A 27,597-nucleotide genomic window follows, 5' to 3' on the forward strand; every position below is an offset into this window, starting at 1 on the left:
ACTTTTTGTGACACTGTTTCACATTGCACTCACTATTTGAGTTGTTATTACTTTAAGCATAAAAAACAAGAGAAGGGTGCACCGACCTAGTGCATGTGAATGTTACTAGAGGGGCAGGGCCTATCTCTGTGGGAGGTCCTGTCCACTCTTCTGGGTAGTATACGTAGGTCTAACTGGTTATTTGCAACCATGGCTCTGAGGAAGAGGGTTCTCCCTTGAAACGCGTTAGCCCTATCTATATGGACGCCTTCAAGTTCGCTTGTCATAATTAGGCTCCATTCACACCTGGGCGTTTTCAGCTCCAAAAAACGCTCCAAAAAAACGTTTCCGAAACGCCCAACAAGTAAAACTCCATTCATTTAAATGGCCCCGTTCACATCTGAGCGTTTTAACGCCTGAAGCAAAACGCCCAACGCTCAAAAAAGTACATGAGCTTCTTTTTGGGCAGATTACAGGCGTTTTCCATTGGTTTCTAGTCAATCTAAAAACGCCTGCACAAAAAACGCCTGTAAAACGCCTGCAAAAACGCCCATAAAAACGCCTGAAACAAAAACGCCCAGGCGTGAATGGAGCCTTAAGTATTTTGGTCCTGCAGTCTCTGGATAGCCAATGGAATTCTTTGGTTTTATTCTTATACATAGAATACTCTTGTGAGTATAATGTATGACGTGGTTTTAACGATTTTCCAATAAATGTTTTACGATTTTGCACTAGGTCGGTGCGCCCTTCTCTTGTTTTTTATGCTTTCAGTTTATGTGGATACCCATCATCCTGAGAGGGCAGCAAGACTTCAGATGCCAACAATTTAGCCATCATATGTTTGGTTATCACGCAACAATTGAGCGCAGGAGACATTTACTTGTCTTTAGTTGTTATTACTTTATTTATTTGATTATATTATGCATTAATGGTTGCGCTGCATTGATTATTTGCATTTTTTTGGTAAATATATCCCATAGTTTGTAGACACAAGTTTTGCGCAAACCAGTCAATATAAACTTATTTGGATTTTTTTTTTTTACCAAAAATATGTGGCAGAAAACATATTGGCCAAGAAATTAGATTTTTTAATCTATATATATATATATATATTTTAAAATTTGTCAGGCTTTTTTGTTTATTGCACAAAAAATAAAAACCATGTGGTGATAAAATACTACCAAAAGAAAGCTCTATTTGTGGGAAAAAATGATGCATTTTGTTTGGGTACAGTGTTGCACGACCGCGTAATTTTTGGTTTAAGTAACGCAGTGCCGTGTCACAAAATATGGCCTGGTTATGAAGGGAGGCAAATCTTCCGGAGTGCAAGTGGTAAAAAGATAAAGAAAAACATCTCAGAGTGGTTCCAAAAAATTGCTGCCATGGAAGAACTGATTAGCCTTGCAAAAGACTCACCATCCAAATACACCTCCACTTGGACCTGTTGGCGCCACTACTGCACAACCGAACATTACCAACGCCTAGCTACAGACCAAACTTAATTTATAGGTAGACAAAAGGCATTCTTACTAACATCCCCTTCCCCCTCTCCTCTCCCAGACCCCCATTTTTAAGCCCACTTACTTAAGCTATATCCTCCAGCCTGTTCAGAGGGTTCGGGAATTGTAGGGGCTTTCCTCCTTTGCCGGTGTGACCCTGCGGCAATGGGACCTGATTTAAACAAGCCCCCCCCCCCTCCTCTTTGGACCATTCCCCTCACCCCCCCTTTTTTTTTCTTTCTTCTCTTGTTTCCTCTCTATCCCTTTTTCTTCTCCACTGTGTTTAGAGACCCCACCCCTGATAGAAGATTCACATTGGCCTATGTGTAAAAATCCACTCTCTGCATTTACATTCGAGAGGGGATGGGGAATAAGGAGTAGAGGAAACTGAAAGAGAAGGTGGGGAAGGAAGGGGGGAGAGCAGATCAAGAGGAAGACACCCCCCCCTTTTTTTTTTGTTTTGTTTGTTTGTTTGTTGTATGCATTGTAAATTTGAATCCATCACATACCTGCTCCGTCCTGTTACTAGGTGTTATGACACCTACCCTGCGCATCACAAATTGTTTATCATTCGGTGTTCGACATACTGAATACCCTCCTATTTCCCTTTCCTTTCATATCTTTACACATTACCGAATGTTGGAATTTCAGTTTATTTAAGTTTAACAGAAATCCCACCTGTGCCATTTTGTAAACTATGTCAAATGTAACACTGTGGGATTGTTAAATGATTCACTTTAATGTCATTTGTATTTTAATCTTCTTTTCAATAAATTTAGTTTGGAACAAAAAAAAAAAAAAACGGTGCCTCCTCACCCACCCCATCTTGTCTACAACACCACATACAGTATATCCAGCCATGGTCCACAAACTTAGCAAACAGAACTGGAACTGCCAGCATTGGCATAGGACACAGAGAGTAGAGGATGGTGCTTAAACAATAAAAAAGGGAATCTGTAGGATAACAAAGAAGAAGAGAGCAGAGGATTTTTAACCACTTGCCGACCAGTCACGTTGGCTGTACTGCGGCAAAGGGGTTAGTTATCCTCCAGCGACGTAGACCTACGCCGCTGGACTCCTCCCCTTTTGGGCGGCGCACGCGTGCCGCCGGAGGCTCGCCACCGCTGTATTCAGTCACAGCGGGAGTCGGGCCAGGGGAGGAGCGGCGGTGATCACCGCCGCTCTTCCCCGATCGTCGGGGAATCGAGTGTGGAGATCCGCCCGCTTGTGTAAACAAAGCGGGCGGATCTCCTAAGTGACAGGCAGGGTCAGATTGCAGGGTTCAGCATAGCTGAACCTGCGATCTGTCCCTGTGTCACTCAGTCACCTCCCCCCACACACGTTAGTAAGCACCAGGCAAACATTAACCCCTTGATCGCCAATAAAAATGAACCCCTTTCCTGCCAGTGTCCTTTTTACAGTAACAGTGCCTATTTATAGCACTGATTACTGTAGTAATGTCACTGGTACCCCCAAAAGTGTCAAAAATGTCAGTCAAGGGTCCGATCTGTCCGCCACAATGTCGCAGTCCCGCAAAAAAAAACGCAGATCACCGCCATTACTCGTTAAAAAAAAAACACCAAAAATGACAGAAATCTTTCCCTTAGTTAGTAAATGCAATAACTTTTGCGCAAACCAATCAAAATACGCTTATTGCAATTTTTTTACCAAAAATATGTAGCAGAAAACAAATTGGCCTAAAATGTTAAAACATTTTGATTTTTACATTTTTTGGGGGGGAATTTCATATAAAAAAATTTGAAAAATATTGTTATTTTTTCTAAATTCTCTCTTTTTTTGTTTATAGCGCAAAAAGTAAAAATCGCAAAGGTGATCAAATACCACGAAAAGAAAGCTCTGTTTGTGGTAAAAAAAGGACGTAAATTTTGTTTGGGCACGGCGTTGCATGAGCGTGCAATTGTCAGTTAAATTCGCACAGTGCCGAATCGCAAAAAGTGGCCTGGACGTAAGACAGCAAAATCCTCCGGTGGTAAAGTGGTTAAATACACAATTTTGGAAGTACATTTAGCATTTAAAGTTTGTAAACAGAATGAAAATAAAAATCTCCATAACAATTTGGCTCTTATATTTGTCAGTGTCACACAGAACATTAGATTCAGTTTACATGTTCTATTTGAATTTGCACATTTGAACTTTAGTAATTACGTTTTGCATGTATTCAAAGTCGCCCTAATGAAATCATTTGGGAAGAGTTCTACAGATACATTGCATGTGGTCCAGGAGATAAAGATAAAAGAGGATACCAGTGTCACACAGAGGTGGTGGACCTTCTCCGTTAAAGCACCTCTGCCCGAAGGCATTGGATTCTCCATTCTATCAGTCTTGCTGAGAACATCCTGAGACAGAGCTTCCTAAAAGGCAACCTTTGTGTTCTTCTCAAGATGCTTAGCTCCACCACAGTGATTTGTTTTGGTGTTCTCCTGGCATTTGAAGTCATTTCAGGCTTCTGTTCTAACATCTTAATAATAGTTTCTCTTATCCTTACTGGTTATAAAGAGAAATATTTTTCACCCTACACCAGAATCGTGACTTCTCTCTGCATTTCCAATGTCGGCTTCACTACAGTGATTTCTGCAGGCAATTTAATAAGGTATGTTTGGCCATCATTATTAAGTGTACCTCAAATCACAAACATTATCAGCTTTATGAACCTATTCAGCACTGCCTCCAGCTCGTGGCTTACTTGCAGTCTGTGTTTTTTTTATTTTATAAAAATTGTGCAGTTTCAACCAGGATTCCTTGCTTGGGTGAAGATAAAAATTGAAACAATTGTACCTTGGATGATACTAACTGTTGAACTCATCTCTTTTTCTGGGACTTTCCTAGCTGTGCTTATTTATATTCAAGGATCAAATAAAAACTCAACTATGAGTATGGCTGAGGTGACCTCAGAGTATGACAAACTGAGACTAAACTTTGCGACTTATTCCCTAACGATGTGTTCATTGCCCTTGTTAATTTCAATATTAACCATGGCTGTCAGTGCTCGGTTTCTAAAGTGGCACAGTTATCATATGAGGACAAATGTGGGAGCATCTCAAGCAGGTGTGAAAGATTATCGGAGTGCTGTTCAGACCATGTGCTGTCTCATTATATTCTATGCATTAATATTCCTTGCTTTACTAATGATAAGTCTACCAATATTTAACAGTGAGAGCTTTGGGTACTGGATGTGCTTGATGGTGCTTTTCTCTTTTGCTTTGGTTCAGTCCAGTCTGCTGATTTCTGGTAATGTCAAACTCAAAGGAACTTTGAAAAAAATGTTTACTTGTATAAAAACTGCTGATGCAGACACATAGGGGGTTAGTTACTAGAACTGGAGAATGCAAAATCTGGTGCAGCTCTGCATGGAAACCAATCAGCTTCCAGGTTTTATTGTCAAAGCCTAACTGAACAAGCTAAATTTTTAGAAGCTGATTGTCTATCATGCACAGCCGCACCAGGTACTCCGGTTTACAAAATCTCCCACAAAGTTCCATTTCATCTGTTGTTAAATATTCAAAATAATTGTTTATTAATATTATATTATATTTATTATTTTGCAGCTCTCCACCAAACCCAAATGTGTTATCATTATAAACCAAAGTTAAATGTTTAGTGCACAAAATGCTGTTGCTCACGTTCCATAAAGAAATATAACCCAAGGTTATATAAATCTGCTGCTTCCCATTAGGATCAAACAATGCTACAATGCAGATATTATTCTTTCTCATGGTTTTATAAGCCTTAAAACAACTCTGGGTAAATAACAGACTTTGAAAAAAGCATATCGGCAATTCATGATTTACCAGCATATTAGATGGGTGAGAGTAAATATTTAATATAATATGAAAACTCTGGAAAGATCCTTTCCTTTCCTCTCCTCTCCTCTCCTCTTCTCTCCTCTCCCATCTCCTATCTCCCATCTCATCTCCCAACTCCCATCTCCCATCTCATCTCCCATCTCATCTCATCTCCCATCTCATCTCCCATCTCATCTCCCAGCTCATCTCATCTCCCATCTCATTTCCCAGCTCATCTCATCTCCCATCTCATCTCCCATCTCATCTCCCATCTCATCTCCCATCTCATCTCCCATCTCCCATCTCATCTCATCTCCCATCTCATCTCATCTCCCATCTCATCTCATCTCCCATCTCATCTCCCATCTCATCTCATCTCCCATCTCATCTCCCATGTCATCTCCCCTCCCCTTCCTTCCCTTCCCCAATTTATATAAAAATCTGATATATATATATATATATATATATATATATATATATATATATATATATATATAAATATGCAGTGTGTGGCGTATGATCTGAGCTCTAACAAGCTGACCCTTCACCCTTCAACCTCTGCAGCAATGCTGGCAGCACTCATGTGTCTATTTCCCAAAGACAACCTCTGGATATGATGCTGAGTATGTTCACTTAACTTCTTTGGTCGACCATGGCGAGGCCTGTTCTGAGTGGAACCTGTCCTGTATGGTCTTGGCCACTGTGCTACAGCTTAGTTTCAGTGTCTTGGCAATCTTCGTATAGCCTAGGCCATCTTTATGTAGAGCAACTATTCTTTTTTTTCAGATCCTGAGAGAGTTCTTTGCCATGAGGTGCCATGTTGAACTTCCAGTGACCAGTATGAGAGAGTGAGAGTGATAACACCAAATTTAACATACCTGCTCCCCATTCACACCTGAGACCTTGTAACACTAAAAAGGTACATGACACTGGGGAGGGAAAATGGCTAATATGGCCCAATTTGGACATTGTCACTTAGGGGTGTACTCACTTTTGTTGCCAGCGGTTTAGACATTAATGGCTGTGTGTTGAGTGATTTTGAGGGGACAGCAAAGTTACACTGTTATACAAGCTGTACACTCACTACTTTACATTGTAGCAAAGTGTCCCTTTTGTGAGATACTGTATATATATATATATATATGTATAGGAAGATGTTGCAGTGTCAATTGGAAAGAGAGGAGAGCAGTTGGGCTTTATGTAAATATAAGCAAATTTATCATTTAAATGTTTGAAAAGAATTAAAAATAAATCCATAAGTGTTTTAGATTAATGTTACTTTACATTCAGTTTGCATGTTCTATTTGAATTCTTTTATTTAAATGATGAGCCTCATTACTCACATTTTGCATGTATTCAAACTCATCCCACTAACATAATTTCCACAGGTGGGTTTAAAATGTTCAGAGAAGAGTAGATAAAAAGAGGTTCCCTGGGTCTAACAAAGCCATAAATTCTACCAGACTCCACCAGAAGACATTGGATTCTCCTTTCTCTGAGACATTCAAGGAATATCCCGAGGCCAACCCTTTCTGAGAACCGAGTTTGTGTTCCTTCTCAAGATGATCAGCCCCACCATTGTGATCTGTCTCTGTATCTTGGCCACTGAGGTCATTGCTGGCTTGTGTTCTGACATTTTTATTATAATTTCACTCATTCTCTCCGGTTACAAAGATAAATATTTTGCACCCTACACCATCATTTTAATTGCTCTGTGTATTTCCAATGTTGGGTACACCATAATGATGTTTGCAGGCATTTTATTGAGTTTTTTTGGTCCATCACTGTTCAGTGTAGTACCATATGTCACATACATTGTCAACTATGTGACTTTATTCAGCATTACCTCCAGCACGTGGCTTACTTGCACTCTGTGCTTCTTCTATTTTATAAAGATTTTACAGTTTAAGCCTGGATTCCTTGCTTGGGTAAAAATAAAAATAGAAATAATAGTACCTTGGATGATACTAACTGTTGAGCTCATCTCTTTGTCTGGGAGTTCCTTGGCTTTGCTTATCTACAATCAAGAATCAGCTAACAACTCAACTATGAGTATGACTGAGGTGACCTCAATGCAATTAAAAATACGTCTGAGATTTATACATTTTGTCCTAATTCAAACTTTTTTACCTTTCTTCATTTCAATTCCATCTATGGCTGCCAGTGCTTGGTTTTTGAAGCAGCACAGTCATCACAATAAGAGGAATATGGAAGCATCATATGCCGGTTTTCAGAGTGCTGTTCAGACCTTGTCCTGTCTCATATTGTTTTATGCATTACTATACCTTGTTGTAATTATTTTGGGACTGCCAATATTTGAAGATCAGAGTTGGGGGTACTGGATGTGTTTGATGGTTCTCCTTTCTTTTGCTTTGGTTCAATCCAGTCTTCTGATCGCTGGTAATCCCAAACTCAAAGAAGATTGGAGGCAAATGATTACCTGTGCACTATTGAAATAATCACATGATCTTAATAAATGTGTTGTGAAATGTTGCCAATAACTGTTTTTTCATATAAATAGGGATGGAGACTCAATGGCACGAGTTTCATTTAAAGTCCCATTTTCCCTTTCTTTCCCCTTATTCCACATCCCCATCCCTCACCCCTTTTCCTTTTGCCCTTCTGTTTTGTAATTATGTATATAATGTCATTTAATTTGACAAATGCACCTTCCCCTAATCCACAGAATGATTATTATACATTTTTAGTGCAAAAAATTCTGTACTTTATGTTCACTAAGGAAACACCAAGTGCACCTGACTTGGTACTATGACATCATTTTCAAAAAATTAAAGTTTTTTGCTGAGTCTAATGATATTTGAAAATGACAGCCTCATGGCTGAAAATAAAGACTTTGCTCCTTTATTCTGGTGATTCAGATATGACTCCACATAGGCCCATGACATAAATTTTTAGTGACAAAAATTCTGTACTTTATGTTCACTAAAGGGCCGTACACACGTACCGATCGTCGGCAGACAAGCGTCGGCTGGCGAACGATCTGCCGATTGTACGCGTGTTAGTATGATGCCTCCGACAGCCGTCAGCGCACATTCTGCCGACAAGAATCTGTCATGCAAGCATTAAAATTTTTGTATGCCGACACCAGAGCGGCCGATTGTTCGCCAGTCAGTACAGAATTCGGCCGACAGACCGCAGATTTGCAAGACTGGGCATGCTCAGAAAAGAAAAAACACAGGGAAAGTTAACCATTACATGACATCACTTCTGCAGTCGGCTGTAGTCAGCGGACAAAATTCTTGTGCTGTCTTTGCACTTTTCAACAGACACGACAGCCCGGGGACAAAAGACGGCCGATCGCTCGCCGACGATCGGTACGTGTGTACGGGGCTTAAGGAACAGGGGCTGACTGGCAACTTTTGGCCCAGGAGGCAAGTACAAACCAGAGGCCCATGGTGCAGCGATTTGGCCCCACTCTCCCTCTTCCCGGCCTCCTCCTGACCCCCATTACAGGCTGAAGCACCTCTCCAGGTACTTTCTACTCACCGGCTTAATCCAGGTTCCCGACATGACCAGCAGAGGGCAGTTGGGGGGAGCTGGGACAGCTCGGTTGGGGCTGGAGGAGAGTCTCCATTGGGGCATGGAACGGGTCTCTGCTCAAACACAGTTTACACCATCCATGCTGGGAAAGGGGGAAAGGGGGGGCTGCACTTTGTCCTTATCTTCAACCTGCACTCAGTAGGTCAGTGGCAGGGATTTTTTACTTCTCTTCACCAGAAAACTTTAGGCATATCTGTGGCAGAAGCGGTGCTGCCTTTTTATGGGGCATCAGAGTGGCCCAGGGGGCAATTGCCCCCCTGCCCCCTTCCCCCTGGCCCAGTCCTCCCCTGCTAAGGAAACACCAAGTGCACTTGTATTGGTACTATGTCATAATTACAAAGAGTTTGCAAGACACAGTCTTGCTGCTGTTTTTTTAATTATGTAAATAATGTAATTTAATTTGACAAATGCATCTTCCCCTAATCCACATAATGCTTATTTTAAATTTTTAGTGCAACAAATTCTGTACTTTATTTTCACTATGGAAACATCAAGTGCACTTGACTTGGTACTATGACATAATTACAAAGAGTTTGCAAGACACAGTCCTGCTAGTGGTGGATTTTAATTTCACTCACATGAGACAGACTTATTATATTTCTAAAAAAAAAATCATCTTTTACTATATATGATTAAGAACACAATGGGCGCCCGAAGGCGACTACATTAAAATACATGAAAGTATAATACAATATCCTTGTGAATATCGGTGTGATCACCTCTCTAAATTCAATCCATCGATTGAGGTGTGTAATCCTTGTTGCTGGTCAGAAATAACTGTTTTGTAATTATGTATATAATGTCATTTAATTTGACAAATGCACCTTCCCCTAATCCACAGAATGATTATTATACATTTTTAGTGCAGAAAATTCTGTACTTTATGTTCACTAAGGAAACACCAACTGCACCTGACTTGGTACTATGACATCATTTTCCAAAAAGTTTTTAGCTGAGTCTAATGATATTTGCAATTACAGCCTCATGGCTGAAAATAAAGACTTTTCTCCTTGATTCTGGTGATTCAGATATGACTCATGATTTAATAGGCCCATGACATGCTACAATACATGGGATGTGTAATGTTTATTGAGGAACGAGAGCCGCCATCATTTTTCAGTGCGGCAGACGGGAGGTGGTTAAAATGATGACACTTCACAACATAAACACCAGTTGCTTAGTATTTAACCAGAGCTTATCTGTTTCTCCATAACCACCTTTATTGTCGCTCTCTTTTTATAGGGCTATACTACCCCCCCCCCATCTTAACCCGTATTGTGACATCATCACCCGTATCCCATTTCATGCCAGTAATTTCATATTGAAGTGATTGTAAAATCTTTTTTTTTCTTTAAATAACAAACATGTTATACTTACCCCCACTGTGCAGTTGGTTTTGCTCAGAGCAGCTCAGATCCTCCTCTTCTCGGGTTCCTCTTCGCTGCTCCTGGCCCCTCCCTCCTATCAAGTGCCCCCAGAGCAAGCAGCTTGCTTTAGGGGCACCCGAGCCAAGCTGCAGCTCCATGTGTCCATTCAGACATGGAGCTGCTGTTCAGTCCCACCCCCTTGCTCTCCTGATTGGCTCACTAACTTTGATTGACAGTCGTGGGAGCCAATGGCGATGTGGCTGTATCTCACTCAATCAGGAGGGAGAGTCCCAGGATGGCTGAGGGACTTGTGGACATTGCTGGACAGAGAAGGGGCACAGGTAAGTATTAGGGGGTGCTGGGGGGGCTGCTGCAAACAGAAGGCTTTTTATCTTAATGCATAGAATGCACCTCCTGCCTTTACAACTTATTTAACCGCTTTACGGCCAGCCGCCGCAGTTATACTGCTGCAGCCAGCCACTCTTGGACAAACCGCTGTAGCTATACATTGGTGGCACGCAGAAGGCTAGTTATACTGCTGCAGTCAGCCGTTCCTGGGCAAACCGCCATAGCTATACATCTGTCGCACGCAGGAGGCTAGGGGGTGAGCGCGCACCGCCGGCGATGCATTCCCACACCCCACTCGTCAGCGGGGAAACCGATGCAGCAGGCAGGCGGCTCTGATTGCCACCTGACACCCGCAATCTCTCCCCGCTGAGAGAGAAGGACGGTCAGTTGTTAAAAACACAGCTGATCGTTCTTCTCCCTGGAAGGATCACAGAGCCCCTGTGATCCTTCTATATAGGATCACATGTCTCTATGGTCATTTCAGAAGCCACACGCCCCCCCCCCCCCCCACAGTTAGAATCACTCCCCTAGGCTCACATTTAACTCTTTGATCATCTCCCTGCTGAGAGAGAATGATCACAGAGTGCCTGTGATCCTTCTATATAGGATCACCGGTCTCTGTGGTCATTTCACAAGCCCCTAGGCTTACATTTAACCCTTTGATCATCCACTGTGTTAACCCCTTCCCTGCCAGTGTCATTATTACAGTAACAGTGCATATTTTAGCACTGATTACTGTAGTACTGTCACTGGTCCCCCCAAAAGTGTAAAAAATGTCAGTTAGGGGTTCGATCTGTCTGCCGCAATGTCGCGGTCCAGCAAAAAATCGCTGATAGCCGCCATTTCCATTACTAGTAAAAAAAACAAAAAAAAAAAACAAAAAAAATGACATAAATCTTTCCCGTAGATAGTAGACGCAATAACTTTTGCGCAAACCAATCAAAATACGCTTATTGCTATTTTTTTTACCAAAAATTTGTAGCAGAAAACAAATTGGCCTAAAATGTTAAAAAATTTGATTTTTTATTTGGGGGGGGGATGTTATATAGCAGAATGTGAAAAATATTGTTTTTTTTTCAGAATTGTCGCTATTTTTTTGTTTATAGCACAAAAAATAAAAATCGTACAGGTAATCAAATACAACCAAAAGAAAGCTCTATTTGTGGGGGAAAAAGGACATCAATTTTATTTGGGTACAGCGTCGCACGACTGCGCAATTGTCCATTAAAGTAACAGTGCCGAATTGCAAAATGTGGCCTGGTCATTAAGGGGGGCAAATCCTTCCGGTCTTAAAGTGGTTAATGTATAGAATGCACCTTCTGCCTTTACAACTCCTTTAAGTGATATTTTTTGAGAGTATCTCTCTGTTCATATGTGATTTTCTCAAATGATAACATTTTGTTCCGTAACCCAATCATGTGCAGTGGGGGCTTTTTTAGCTATCCAACATATTACTATGTATGCTGAAAAGAGAGATCTCTACAACTCAGTAAGAGTTTGGTTGTCCAATACAGTAGAGTTCACATACCCAAAAATACAGGCAATCAGGACATTACTAATAGATATATTATATACCTGATTAATTTTAGAAATCACATCATATCTCACTAATTTTGGGCATCTCCACAACAAATGCACCAGATCACCTGGTTCTGCACCACATTTATTACATTTTGCATTGTCTTCCTGTCAAAGAGAGTACACAAATACTGGTGTTCTACATGCATAATGAAGAATAAAAAAATTATATTTATCTATATCAGGGTTTCTCAACCAGATTTCCATGGAATCCTAGGGTTCCTCCAGAGGTTGCTAGGAGTTCCTTGAGCAATGGGCAATTTCTGCCTCCCATACAAGTTCCCCACTGACTCCATTGATCATTTTAGCTATTTGTAAGGGGGTAATTATTCCTAATGACCACAAGTGTAAGGAGCATTCTTCCCATTGACCATCACACTAAGGCAGCCATCACAAAATGGCGGCCCGTGGTCCATTGACGGACCGCAAGATGCTTCCGCCCGGACTGCGAGGCCGCCTCCTGTTATCAGTCATTGGTTTGCTGGGACCGCGGGTGTCTCAGCAACCAGTGACGTGCTGTGTCTGCACCATGCCCCCTCCTTACTGCGGCTCCCGGCTCACTCCCAGCCGGTGTCCTGTCGGGCCGCGAGTAGGGGCGTGAAGTCACGCGTGCACCCCGCCCCCTGCTCCTGACTGCGGCTCCCATTCATCCGGGCAGCGAGTTGGGGCATGACATTATGTGCGTGCCCCACCTCCCTGCTGCTCGCGGCTCCTGGCTCGGCTACTGGCTTCAGGTATGTGGAGCACAAAGGGAGAAAGCAATGTGGTCCCCAATTTCATAGCTGCACTTAAAGCTTATGAGAGGTTTTTTAAGTGTGCACTCTGATGGGCATATTTTGTGCCCATCAGTGTGCCATGTTGTGCCACATAAAATGTGCCCATCAGCGTGTCCCTTATTTTATGTTAAGGGTCACGCTGATGGGCATATTTTATGTTAAGGGGCACTCTAATGGACATATTTTATGTTAAGAGCAATGCTGATTTACACGTTATGTTTTGCCAATCAGAGTGCCCCCTAACATAAAATGTGCCCATCAGTGTGCCCCTAACATAAAATATGCCCATCAGAGTGCCCCCTAACATAAAATGTGTCCATCAGCGTGCCCCTTATTTTATGTTAAGGGTCACGCTGATGGACATATTTTATGTTATGGGGCACTCTGATGGGCATATTTTATGTTAAGAGCAACGCTGATGGACACGTTTTGTTTTGCCCATCTTTCTGAGTCATAGCACAGACTTCAGATTCGGACCTCGGCCCAAAGAAAATTTTAGCGACCGGACCTTCTTGAATTTTAATTCATTACCCCTGCGCTAAGGTATCATGAGTTGTAGAAATAGTTATTTTTACCAGGGGTCCCCTGAGACTGGGAGGTTATTTCAAGGGTTCTGTGTTGAAAAGGTTGAGAAAGGCTGATCTATATAAAGAGGAAAGAGAGACAGATGAAAGATTACAAAGAAATCAGTTAGAATTTATTTAATTATAAGATCATTTACCATTTACATTTGTAAACAAAATATGGATTAATAAAAAATGATTATGCTCTCAGATTTATGTCACACAGAACATTCCATTTCGTTTGCATGTTTTATTTGAATTTAGCCATGTGATCTCTGAACCTCCGTATTCAGATTTTTGCATGTATTCAAACTCATCACACTAAAATAGTTCTAGAAGGTGAAATCCACAGGTGGAGTTTGCACAGTCAGTGAAGAGTGGATAACAAGAGGATCCCTGTGTCTTCTGTGTGAAAGAGACTCTACTAGAAGACATTGGATTCTCCTTTCTCTCGGTCTTGAAGAGAACATCCTAAGTTAGCCCTTTCCAAGAGAAAAGTTTGTGTTCCTTCTGAAGATGATTAGCTCTACCACTGTGACCTGCCTCGGGGTCTTGGCCATTGAGGCCATTGCTGGCTTGTGTTCTGACATTTTTATTATAATTTCACTCATTCTCTCCGGTTACAGAGAGAAATATTTTGCACCCTACACCAGCATTCTGATTGCTCTCTGTGTTTCCACCGTTGTGTACACCATATTGATGTCTGCAAGCATGCTACTAGGCTTTGTTTGGCCATTATTATTTAGGATTTCTTATGTCATCTACATTGTCAACTATTTGACTTTGTTCAGCATTGCCTCCAGCTCATGGCTTACTTGCACTCTGTGCTTCTTCTATTTCATAAAAATTGTACAGTTTAAGCCTGGATTCCTTGCTTATGTGAAGACGAAAATAGAAATGATAATACCTTGGATGATACTGACTGTGGAACTCATCTCTCTTTCTGGGAGTTTCCTGGCCTTTCTTGTCTATGATGAAGAATCAGCTAAGAACTCAACTATGATGGTTGATGTTACCTCAAATCAACGCAATCTAAGCCTGAAATTCTCATTTGTTGCCCTACTATTGATTTCTTTGCCTTTCTCAATTTCAATTTCATCCATGGCTGTCAGTGCTTGGTTTTTGAAGCGACACAGTCATCATATTAGGAGGAATGTGGAAACATCTCATGCCAGTGTGAAAGATTATCGGAATGCTGTTCAGACCATGTCCTGTCTCATATTTTTCTATGCATTCATATACCTTGCTACGCTTCTGTTGGGGCTACAAACATTTGACAGTCAAAGTTGGGTGTTATGGATGTGTTTGATGGTTCTCCTTTCTTTTGCTCTGGTTCAGTCCAGTCTTCTGATTGCTGGTAATCCCAAACTCAAAGAAGCTTGGAGGCAATGGTTTACCTGTGCATAAACTACTGAAACAGCCACATGGTTTCATTAAATGTGTTGCAAATATTTGTTGGTAATATATATTGTATATAACATAATTTAACTTAAAAAAATGCACCTCCTACTTATCCACACATTGCTTTAATTGTATCCTTATGTATTTATTTATTTTTTTCCTTTTTTATCCACACAATGCTTTAATTGTAGCCTTATTTTTATTTTTTAACTTTCAATGCAGAAATGATGTAGTTGATGTTCAGTAAGGAAATAACATGTGTAATTTATTTGGTACTATGAGATAATTTTCCAAAAAAAAAAAAAAAATGTTCACTTTAATGAGGTTTGACAATTAAAGCCTCGTGGTTGAAAATAAAGGCTTTTCTCCTTTATTTGGTGATCCTGATTATGACTCAGCTTTTTTTATTAGGCCCATGACATGCTACAATATATTTATTTATTATTAATACAATCAGTACTAATCCCGTTATTTTGGCAGAAAGAAGAAGCACCAACTATAGGAGACTGGGTGCAAAGAGTAGAAAGAATAAGAACACTAGAATTTTTAAGGGAGTGGGAGGAGGAGGGAATAGATGGATTGGAGTGACACAAGGGAAAAATGGAAGGAGTTTAAAGCAGAGTTCCGGCCACAAAATCGACATAGTCGATTTTGGGCCATCCGCTTGCTATAACTCACCTGAAAAAGAAATGGGTAATTAGGATTTTTTTTACTCACCTTGTAATTGCAGAAAAAAAATACTCACCTTCCTTCCACTTCCTCTCTCAGCCGCACGGCCCGGCCGTCACTTCCGCTTTGCAAAGATTCCTGGGAGCTGAACGTCATCGCTCCCAGGAATCAATGCGCCTGCACCGGCCCCGACGTCAGTTCTGGTGCAGGCGCGTCATACCTTGCTAAACAGCTTCTGGGCATGCCCAGAAGCTGTGCAGGGATGACGCTGCAGACCCGGAAGTGACGTCGGGGCCGGCGCAGTGCATCGTGGGACCGAAGAGGACGGAAGAGGACGCGGAAGAGGATCACGCTGGATTCAAGCTGCCCACACCTGAGATGGCAGCACTGGAGAAGAAATTTTAAAAGTAAGTATTTCTTCTAAAAGGTAAGTGCGAACTGGGACAGATCAGAGGCTATCCATTGTGGAATGCACTAGCCCTGACTGTCCCGGGGGTATGTTCATTGAATTTTTTTTTCTGTTGCCGGAACTCCGCTTTAAGAAAACAAGAGAGTTTACTAAATGGAGTGGAGAAAAAGAGAAAGATAATTAATATGGAGAAGGGGAGGGTGAAGGGAAGAGGTAAATAAATTGGAAAATTAATGTTTTTATTGTGTGAAATGTATTTGTACCCCTTTTCTTCTTTTTTGAAAACAATAAACAAATTTTTTAAAAAAATAAATAAATAATAAAATCAGTTATGAAAATGATTGAATTAAATTTTTAGTTTACTGCTAAAAAAAAATAAAATAATCAAAATTCTAATCGGCAAAAATAATTTAGGCTTAGAAAAATGCAGACCTGGGTTATTAACACTTGACTGGCATATCCTATGCTTAACATCAAACATTTCTTAAAATATGAAAGAAAATATGCGAACCCAATAAGTTATAAACACTCGCAAATCCATAACCAAAAAATAAATAAACTACAATAAAGAGCTGCTTGTTGTAAAATGTAAAAAGAAAACACCTATACCATGAAAAGAAACAAAGAAACCATGCTCTTACGTCATAAAATACATATCACCATAGTGAAAAACAATAGTGAATAGATAACTAAATAAATAAATACATCTTCATTTAAATTTTAGAAAATACATAAAAATTGTGAAGTCCATATGTAATCCCACACGTGAATATCATCCTGAGTATAGGAAAGGTTCCTCTCCACCAGCATGCAGACACACTATGCACTCTGCAGAGTTTGCCAGCTTGATTCTGCTGAGGGTTGCATTAGCACAATCACCAGTAATTACGAGAATGGATACACTGGGAGGATGAGGACTGGGAAGGTGTGAGGGAGAGGCACAATCCCCCTTGAAGCAATCAGAACTGGAAAATAGCTTTCCCTTCATGCAAACAATATTGGAATTTCACCTTAAGCCAAAGAGTTGAATTACATCCGCTGCCTGCCATTATCTTATCCCACACTTGGGTGGATTTAGGAGCACCTGGAGGAGTTTATCCTAATAAGGGCTCTTTCACACGGGCGTTCCGTATGTCCGTTTTTCATCCCATCCCATCCGTTTGCGGATGAAAAACGGACATAATGTATCTCTATGTAAATACGGATGTCATCGGAGATCATCTCCGACATCCTCTGACATGCGTTTTTTGTCAGTTCAGTTCAGTTTTTTTGAACGGAGGAGAACCCTATTTTTTCTTCCTTTCAAAAAACGGAACGGAAGCAAAAACGGATGTCAGTGGTGTCATCCGCAGACATCTGTATTTACATAGACATGCGTTATGTCAGTTTTTCATCCGCAAACGGATGGGATGAAAAACGGACATACGGACCGGATGACACAAGTGTCATCCGTGTCCGTTACAAAAAAAAAAAAGGACCTGATCGGGCAAAAAAAAAGGAACGCCCGTGTGAAAGAGCCCTAAGGCTCACCCTGTGCCACTGGTTGTGGTATCTTTTTCTCTCACACATGGGATTTGACTATTCTCTACTATCAAAATCTCTGGTGTTTTGTTTCATTTGAAACAGGCATTATTAATTCGATTTTTTTTCTTTATAACTTTATCACTGTCACATAGATTTGATGTGTTTTTTTTTTTTCCGACTTGTGTTTATTTGTACATGTAGGTCAATTGTTACCTTGTTCTAGGCAACATATACATGCTAATTGTTATTTTGTGTAACATGCAATATTCTAGGATAGCACAATTTATCACTTTTTTTCACACTATGCACTCACCAGAGTTGATTGACCCCTATTACAGGGAGTCAAATTGCGCATATGGGAAAAATCCAAGATGTCATACATGAGGTCCCAGGAATGAATTTCAAACCGCTGCTGTCATCCATTCAATGTGTTTATAAATAGCGTATTTAAAGCTCCAGTGTTGCCATATAGAGAGGGAGAGGAAGAAAACACTCTCATGGTGCAGTATTCCAAATCATTTATTTAAAAAAGAAGGTTTTATTGCACTTACATCAAAGAAGACAGGGGTCAGCATGTATTGTATAGGAATTGCCGGTTTGCGCTCCACCTGCATAGCAGTTGACCGGAAATGATGTATCTCAAACATCACCCAACGGCGTTTCGTCAGTCTATGTCTGTCGTCCACCAGAGGATATGACTTTCAGGGGTTCCCCAAACCATTCTGCACAATGTTGCTGAATTTAGAATTCGAAAATACACGCAATAATCCCTTATGATATAGGGCGTAGGTGGTGTTTGGATATCGTTAGTGATTTCTACATCATCTTTTAACCACTTCAGTCCGGAGGATTTGGCTGCTCAAAGACCAGGGCCTATTTTGCGATTCGGCACTGCATGAATTTAATGGACATGCGTGCGATGCTGTACCCTATTGAAATTGACATCTTTTTTTTCCCCACAAACCAACGATATTGCGGAGGTTTTCCAAGAGTTCTATAGAGCCCTCTACTCCGTATGAACACTGGGAGATCAAATAAAAGAATTAGAAAGGGCGGAGAAGATCAAATGGTATTTAGGAAAAGCTAAGTTACCCAAACTAGAAGAGGGAAAACAAAGGGAACTGGAGAGACCTATTGTTAAGAAAACAAGTATATAATGTACTGAAAGAACTAAGGGCAGGTAAGAGTCCAGGTACCCTGATGAGTACAGCAAAGTTTTATAAAAAAATGTAGAGATGAATTAGTCCCAAAACAATGTCTACTCTTGAACTCTTTAGGGGGGGGGGGGGGAGGAAGTAATCTCTGCTCGCGCATATAACGATCATCCCAAAAAAAGGTAAAGAGACATCAAACAGTGTACTAGCTACAGACCCATATCACTAATTAACATAGATATAAAAATATATGCTAACATTTTGCCCGCCAAAATGAAAAAGTAGTGGCAGGGTGGGTACATGTAGATGAAGTTAGATTTATCCCAGGGAGAGAAGGGAGAGATAATGGACTAAGAACACTCTTCATTTTGCAAAAAGTAATGAAGGAGAATGTCTCCTTCTGTCAATTGATGATGAAAAAGCCTTTGACAGAGTAGACTGGGGCTTTTTGAAGAAATAGGGCTGGGTCCTGAAAATGATTCAACCTATATGTAAATTGTACAACCACCCGGAAGCTGCCACTTGAATAAGGAGTGTGCATGCCCAGTGGGGCCATCGCGCATGCTCTGAAACACGCTGTGTTCCCCTTCCACCTGCTGGTGACGCCACGCGCTGTCTACGTTGCGGTCCAAGCTGGTTTCACAGTCAACCAACCCAGCAGACACAGAGTGCCGGCACTCTCCTTGCCTCCAGTTACCATCTCGGCTCCGGCGTTGGATCCAGGACACACCGCACCACGGCACCGCCAGATTTTACTTGATGAGCTTTTATCCCATTACTCTATGTGAGTTTACATTTGTCCATTTTATGTACTATTAAAACTTCTGCACTTAGATGTGCTCTTCTTGTCTTTCCTGTTTACCTCAATTTACAGAGTCCACTTCACTCTATTTTGCGATTCGGCACTGTGTGAATTTAACGGGTAATTGCGCAGTCGTGCGACACTGTCCCTAAACCAAATTGACGTCCTTTTTTTCCTACAAACAGAGATTTCTTTTGTTGGTATTTGATCACCTGTGCTATTTTTCTTTTTTGTGCTATAAACAAAATAAGATCGACAATTTTGAAAAAATAACAATATTTTTCACATTTTTTATATGAAATTCTCAAAAAAAATGTAAAAATCTAAATTTTTCAACATTTTAGGCCAATTTGTTTTCTGCTACATATTTTTGGTAAACAAAAAATCGCAATAAGCGTATTTTGATTGGTTTGCGCAAAAGTTATTGTGTTTACTAACTATGGGAAAGATTTATGTCATTTTTATTGGGTTTTTTTTGTTTAAATAGTAATGGCGGCGATCTGTGATTTTTTTTGCGGGACTGCGACATTGTGGCGGACAGATCGGACCCCTAACTGACATTTTTGACACTTTTTGGGGACCAGTGACATTACTACAGTAATCAGTGCTAAAACTATGCACTGTTACTGTATAAATGGCACTGGAAGGAAAGGGGTTAACATTGGGGGTGATCAAATGCGTTAATATATGACTGTTGGTGCTTACTCACTGTGGGGGGGTTCTGTGACAGGCACAGAGAGATCGGTGTTGTAGCTTAGCTGAAACTCCTGATCTCTCCCTGCCTGTGTGACAGAAGACACACAAAAGCAGGCGGGTCTTCTGTCAGTTTCTCTGATGATTGCGGGAGGCTGGCGGCAATCGCCACTGCTCCTCCCATAAACACAGCGGGAGACCAGCTCTGGAGGTGCACGCGTGCCGCCGAGACCACGTGCACAAAATCATGTAGATCTACGTGATTTTGTGCAGCCGAGCCGCCCTGACGCAGTATATCTGCGGTGGGCAGTCGGTAAGCAGTTAATGAGTCTATAATCCAGTTTATCCAGATTGATCCATCATTTTCATGGAGAACGCTGCGTTCCAGGCCGCTTTATCGGTGTGGGGAGCGTGAGACACTGAGCGGTGTCTAGCTCCAATGACGAAGGCATGCATGGACTGATAAAGCCCGCCATTCCCGCCCCCAGCTGACGATTGGAGTTGGTGTAACTGCTAGCTTTTGGTATTGCTTGGAGGACTGAGAAAGATATGATTACAGGTCAGTATATCTATCATACAAGCAATCATGGACTTATGCAGACACAGACTAGCCGACTGTTGGATGCTGGGTCATTTGCCTTTTGCTCCTTGTATGATATTAGGAGGATATTGAGTGTAACTGTATGTTATCACTTTTAAGATATATGAGGTCTCCTCTTGCTAAGGCGGGGTACCTTTGGCTTGTATACAAATGGATGTTATCCTGAACATGAATATAGACTGATTGGGATCTAGAACGGTCCATATAATTGAGCACTGGTATATTATTCTTCAATTAGGAGAAAGGAATGAGACACATCCCTTTTTTGTCTCCCATGCTTACTGGGCATAAGTACATATATTTTTATTGTTAGATGACTATATTTCCTTTGGTTACATGTTTCACTTATTTTTTTAATTTTTATGTTGTGTATGTTTACATACAGGCTGCTCACTGGCCCATCACGGTTTCCTTCTTTTTAAAAATCTTGATGGAGCTGATGTAAAGTATGCAAAAATAGAAAGAAATGGTCTAAGCACTGTTGGTTGCAAACACCTCCATCCCAAATTTTTATAGAAAAACAAAAGAGAGCGCCCAGTGGGACTTTAAATGAGGTGGATGCAACAAATAAATAACATAAGTATACAATGTCGGATTTATTAAATACAAATAATGTAATACATAGAAAAACATGCATATGAACTACAGACATCAATACATAGCATAAAAGCATAGTAACGTAATGACATAAGTATAAAAATGGATGACATGCATAAACTCATATCTGGAGTGTAAACTCGACGCGTTTCGTGGGTCCTAGATGCCCACTCATCAAAGTGATGTAAAGTATGGTCATTGGTGGTGGTGACTAAATCTTGATTTATCAGACTATCAGTGTTACCCTCAATGCCTTACAAGGTATAAAATCAGGATTGACATACCACTTTATTATTGCTTCCCTTGAGAGTTATACATGCTTTGCATCTCCTCTATCTCCGCTCCCCCAGTCGTTTGTGTCCAAAGTGGGTTTCTTTCACTATCCCCAGCTCCTCCCCCCTTCTTTTTTTTCTTCGCACATCATGGCCCCCTTTCTTTGTGTGTCTTTTTTGTGCTTTTGGTTGTGTTTGTTAACCTTTATATAAATATTGTTCAACTTTTATGAATTATTCTTTTTGCACTGCTGTTATATCATGTAAATATTTTTTGTGTGCTGATTATTTACTTATGTTTGTGTAATGCTAATTATTCTTCACATTTGGATCCCGAAGAAGCCCCTGAAGTGGGTGAAACGCATTGATCCCGAATTACCCACATTGTATCCATTTGATCCCGCTAAGTCAGATTTAATATCTGTTTATTGAATTGTGCTTCACTGATCGTCTTCAATATGATTTTAACATTAATAAATTACCGAAGAAGCCCCTGAAGTGGGTGAAACGCATTGATCCCGAATTACCCACATTGTATCCATTTGATCCCGCTAAGTCAGGTTTAATATATGTTTAATGAATTGTGCTTCACTGATCGTCTTCAATATGATTTTACCTTTTGATGTATCAATAAATTATTCATGTTTTTATATGTGTGGAATATAGATTCATTAAAAACACTAAAATCCCCCTCTTTCTCCCTGCATTTCTCTCCTAGTGGAGAAAGGGCGGGGGCCTCCTCCCTTTAGTTCAATTTGAGGATAATGCCGTGGGTTCTAATTGACTTTATTTTCTCTATACAGTACTTCCCACTATCCATCCATATAAGATTTTAGGAAATTCTCAAGGAACCATCTTTCATGGATAGGCTGAATTAACATGATAAAAATGGGAATCTTGCTGAAAATTCTGTATACGTTTCAGATGCTCCGCTTCCATAGAGCTACTTTAATTTATTAAAGAAGATGACATTGTGATGTATATGGCAACATAAAAAACCAAGGTTAGGACCTGCAATCTTAAGTAGAGTGAAAAAACAGGAAGGATTGGGACTTCCGGATTTTAAAAGGCACTATAATGCGGTACAAATCCAAACAGAAACAAAATGGACATTGATGGCACATAAAAGGTCATATAGACACTAAGTAGTAAAATGAAATGTTTTATTTAAACATAATTAAAGTTGTATATCGTGTAGATAACAATAGAAAGTATTTAAAATCAACATATTTGTAGATATGTGGTATTTCTGCAATACATGTATACAGTTATAGCCCATGGAGTCCCCTCAATCCTTATAATAATGGTATACTCTCCTGAACCCTGATGGCCTGAACAACCGGAGCAGTACAGGAACGACCTGTAGGAGTAGTCGCAAGTGGACAACAATGGTTGGGGGACTCCAATACTTGACATAAAGGCTCCACATGTTTCACGCTCTAGTGCTTCTTCAGGAACCTGTCCTTGAGGCACAAGAAAGAGGTATTGGATATAGATGAATTTAGATACTACCAGTAGTGTTGAGCGAACACGGACTGTATTATTCGTGTTCGTACCGAATAATTGGATTTTTGGACTGTATGTTTGGGTTTAAAATCCGTGTTCGGTCATTTTATTTCCTGTTTTGTATGTAATGGCGCGCTTTTAATGGCGGGCTTTCAAAATCAATCAACAAGCGTTTAACTGATGTGCCTTAAGCCATCCCAGCCATGCCTACTAATGTATTAGTAGCTGTGATTGGCCATCTGAAGCATGTGACCAAGTCTTTATAAGTTCGAGAGCCCCAGTGCGCTGCGTCATTCTCCTGTAGTTTAGGGAGAGAGCACACATCATATGTGCTGGCTGCTGATTAGGGACAGACAGTAAAAAATTGTATTGTGTCCGAAAAGAATGCAGGGACAGGTCGGAGTGTAGGCAGGGAAAGTTATTTGAGCATATTAGGGACAGGCTGGAGCGATTAGGCAGGGGCAGTCTACATCGATTTTGCTGTGTGGGGGGTGGTGCAGTGAACAATCTTTTTGCCCTCACTTGAGCCCACTGAGGGGGAGGAGGGAGAAAAAAAATCTATTTTTATCAGTCAGTTGTGTGCAGCGTTCATCAGCTATATTTTACTACAAGTTAAAGGGGAATTTTTTTTTTCCCCCTTCATAGCCTGCTTGCTGCTGACTCTCTCTGAGCTGACCGTGACATTAGACACTGCTGTGTTGTTCACATGTGCTATTGAGTGATTTTCAATTTTATACACTTTTTTCTATTCCACTATTCAATATACACCCTTTTGGGTTAAAAAAATTAAATTGTGGCATAGTCTGTACTAATCTATTTAAAAATTACAAACTTGAAGGGGAATTTTCTTTTTTTTTCCCTTCATAGCCTGCTGCAGAACTGACCTTGACATAAAACATAAGACACTGCTGTGTTCACATGTGCTATTGAAAAATCACCAATTTTATATCATATTTTCTACTCCGCTATCCAATCTACACCCTTTAGGGTAAAAACAATTAAATTGCGGCATAGTCTGTATCGGTACGTGTGAGATACACCTTCCAAATTTTTGGGGCGCATTTTCCACCGCCGAGGATTGCAGGGTGCTTCAGTTTGCCTCCTGCCTGTTCCGAACTCCTCCTACTCCTCATCCTGCCTTTAGGGTACAAAAAATAGTAATCGGGGCCTAGTGGAAGGACCATCGCAGCACTTCTCCGATGATGACGAAACGCAGGTGCCAACTGCTGCGGCACTCAGAATTGTGGAGACCGACAAGGAGGGCAGGGGTGAAGACTGGGTGGAAGATGATGTGGAGGACGATGAGGTCCTCGACCCCACATGGAATGAAGGTCATGCAGGTGACCTGAGTAGTTTGGAGGAAGAGGCGGTGGTCGCACAGAGCCACCAGCACAGCAGAAGAGGGAGCAGGGTGCAGAAGCGGAGCGGCCGTGCCCTAGTCACTATGCCTGCTACTGCCCAACGCAGCAAGGGGCCGAGCGCACCAAAGCCAGCTCAAAGGAGTTCTCTAGCTTGGAAGTTCTTCAGAAAATGGGCTGATGACAGGACACGAGTGGTTTGCACCCTGTGCAATCAGAGCCTGAAGTGAGGCATAAACCTTCTCAACCTGAGCACAACCTGCATGATCAGGCATCGAAGTGCAAAGCACGAGCTGCAGTGGAGTAGACACCTTCAAAACCAAGAAAGGTCTCTGGCTCCTCCTGCTTCCTCTTCTGCTGCAGTCTCGGCCTCTTCATCCACCTCTACCCACCCGCGATCCCTGGCCCTGAATGCCAGCATTTCAAAATTCTTGGCCTTTGAAATGCTGTCATTCCGTCTGGTGGAGACGCACAGTTTTAAAAGCCTTATGTCAGTGGCTGTCCCACAGTACGTCGTGCCCAGCCGCCACTACTTTTCCAGGCAAGGCACCCCTTCCCTGCACAACCAAGTGGGGGAAAAAAATCAGGTGTGCACTGCACAACGCCATCTGTGCCAAGGTCCACCTAACTACCGATACGTGGACCAGTAAGCACGGTCATGGGCGTTATATCTCCCTAATGGCACACTGGGTAAATGCAGTGGCGGATGGGCCTGAGGCGGATAGCAATTTGGCGCATGTCCTTCCACCACAGGGCGCTTCAGTTTGCCTCCTGTTCCTAACTCCTCCTACTCCGCTTCCTCATCCTCTACCGCCTCCTCATCCGGTCAGCGTAACACCTTCACCACCAACTTCAGCACAGCCAGGGGTAAACGACAGCAGGCAGCTTTAAAACTTGCCTGTTTGGGGGAAAAACCACACACCGCGCAGGAGTTGTGGAGGAGCATGGAACAGCAGACAAATGAGTGGTTGCTGCCAGTGAGCCTCAAGCCCGGCCTGGTGGTGTGCGATAACGGGTGAAATCTCATAGCAGCTCTGGGCCTAGCCAGTTTGACGCACATCCCTTGCCTGGCGCATGTGCTGAATTTGGTGGTGCAGAGGTTCCTTAAAAATTACCCCGATATGTCAGAGCTGCTGCAGAAAGTGCGGGCCGTCTGTGCGCACTTTCGGCGTTCTCACCCTGCTGCTGCTCGCCTGTCAGCGCTGCAGCGTAACTTCGGCCTTCCCGCTCACCGCCTCATATGTGACGTGCCCACAAGGTGGAACTCCACCTTGCACATGCTGGAAAGACTGTGCGAGCAGCAGCAGGCCATAGTGGAGTTTCAGCTGCAGCATGCACGCGTGAATCGCTCTGCGGAACAGCACCACTTCACCACCAATAACTGGGCCTCCATGCGAGACCTGTGTGCCTTGTTGCGCTGTTTTGAGTACTCCACCAACATGGCCAGTGTCGATGACGCCATTGTCAGCTTAAATATCCCACTTCTATGCCTCCTTCAAAAAACGATTCGGGCGATGATGGAAGAGGATGTGGCACAGGATGAGGAGGAGGAGGATGAAGAGGTAACATTTCCAAGGCTTTCAGGGCAGTCATTCGCAAGTGGCTCCGAGGGTGGGTTCCTGCACACACAAACGCCAGGGACACAATTGTCCAGCAGGGGCACAGTTCTGGAGGATGAGGAGGATGAGGAGGAGGAGATGGAGGAGGAGATGGAACCATGTTCACAGCAGGGTGGCACCCAGGCCAGCTCATGGCCATCACTGGTGCGTGGCTGGGGGGATACAGAGGACACAGACGATACACCTCCCACAGAGGACAGCCTTTCATTGCCTCTGGGCAGCCTGGCACACATGAGCGATTACATGCTGCAGTGTCTCCACAACGACCGCCGAGTTGCCCACATTCTAACTTGTGCTGATTACTGGGTGGCCACGCTGCTGGATCCCCGTTACAAGGACAACGTACCATCCTTAATTCACTCACTGGAGCGTGATCGCAAGATGCGCGAGTACAAGCGCACGCTGGTAGACACGATGCTGCTGGCATTCCCACCTGACAGTGGGGCCACAGTGGACGCACAAGGCCAAGGCAGAGGAGGAGGAGGAAGAGGTCGCCAACGCAACCAGGGCACCACCAGCACCTCAGAAGGCAGGGTAAGCATGGCCGAAATGTGGAAAAGCTTTGTCAGCACGCCACAACAAACAGCAGCATCAGCAGCTCATATGGAACGTCTTAGTAGGAGGCAGCATTTCACCAACATGGTGGAGCAGTATGTGTGCACACGCCTAGACATACTGAATGACGGGTCTGCCCCCTTCAACTTCTGGGTCTCCAAGTTGGGCACATGGCCTGAGCTTGCCCTTTACACCTTGGAGGTGCTGGCGTGCCCTGCAGCCAGTGTATTATCTGAACGTGTATTTAGCACAGCTGGGGGCGTTATCACAGACAAGCGCAGCTGCCTGTCCAGAGACAATGTGGACAAGCTCACGTTCATTAAAATGAACCAGGCATGGATCCCCCGGATCTTTTCCGTACTTTGTGCAGAATAGAGATGGATACCGACCTTACCCAGCCATTGTTATATTTTTGATCTTTCTCACTCTTTTGGGGTGTACCCTAATTTAAAATGACTGAAAAAAAACAGTGTTGGCTACCTCGTCCCCCTCCACCGCCGCTTCCACCTACACCGCCACATCCACAGCCACCTCAACCTCCCTCCTACTCCATATGGGCCTCGTCCTTCACAGATGAAAAAAATTGTTTTATTTTCCTTTTTTTTTTTGTTTTAAGTTATTTCCCTATCCACATTTGTTTGCAGAGCACTTGCCATGCTCTTAACTATGTTTTGCTGCCATTTACAGCACTCTAGTCCTTTCCATTGGTGTTTTAGAGCCATTTTAGTGCCTGAAAGTTTGGGTCCCCATTGACTTCAATGGGGTTCGGTGTCCGGGTAAAGTTCGGAAAAAGTCCGGGACACGGACCCAGACTTTTTTTTTCAAGTTTGGCTGAACCCGCCGAACACGGACATCCAGGTGTCCGCTCAACTCTAACTACCAGTTAAGACACTTTATAAGGGCACTACCCCAGCAGATTAGAACAGGAGGAAATCTACAACCAATTGAAATAATGCTCAGTTC

This window comes from Pelophylax lessonae, assembly GCF_965119305.1.
Source record: "Pelophylax lessonae genome assembly, chromosome: 6".
NCBI lineage: Eukaryota > Metazoa > Chordata > Amphibia > Anura > Ranidae > Pelophylax > Pelophylax lessonae.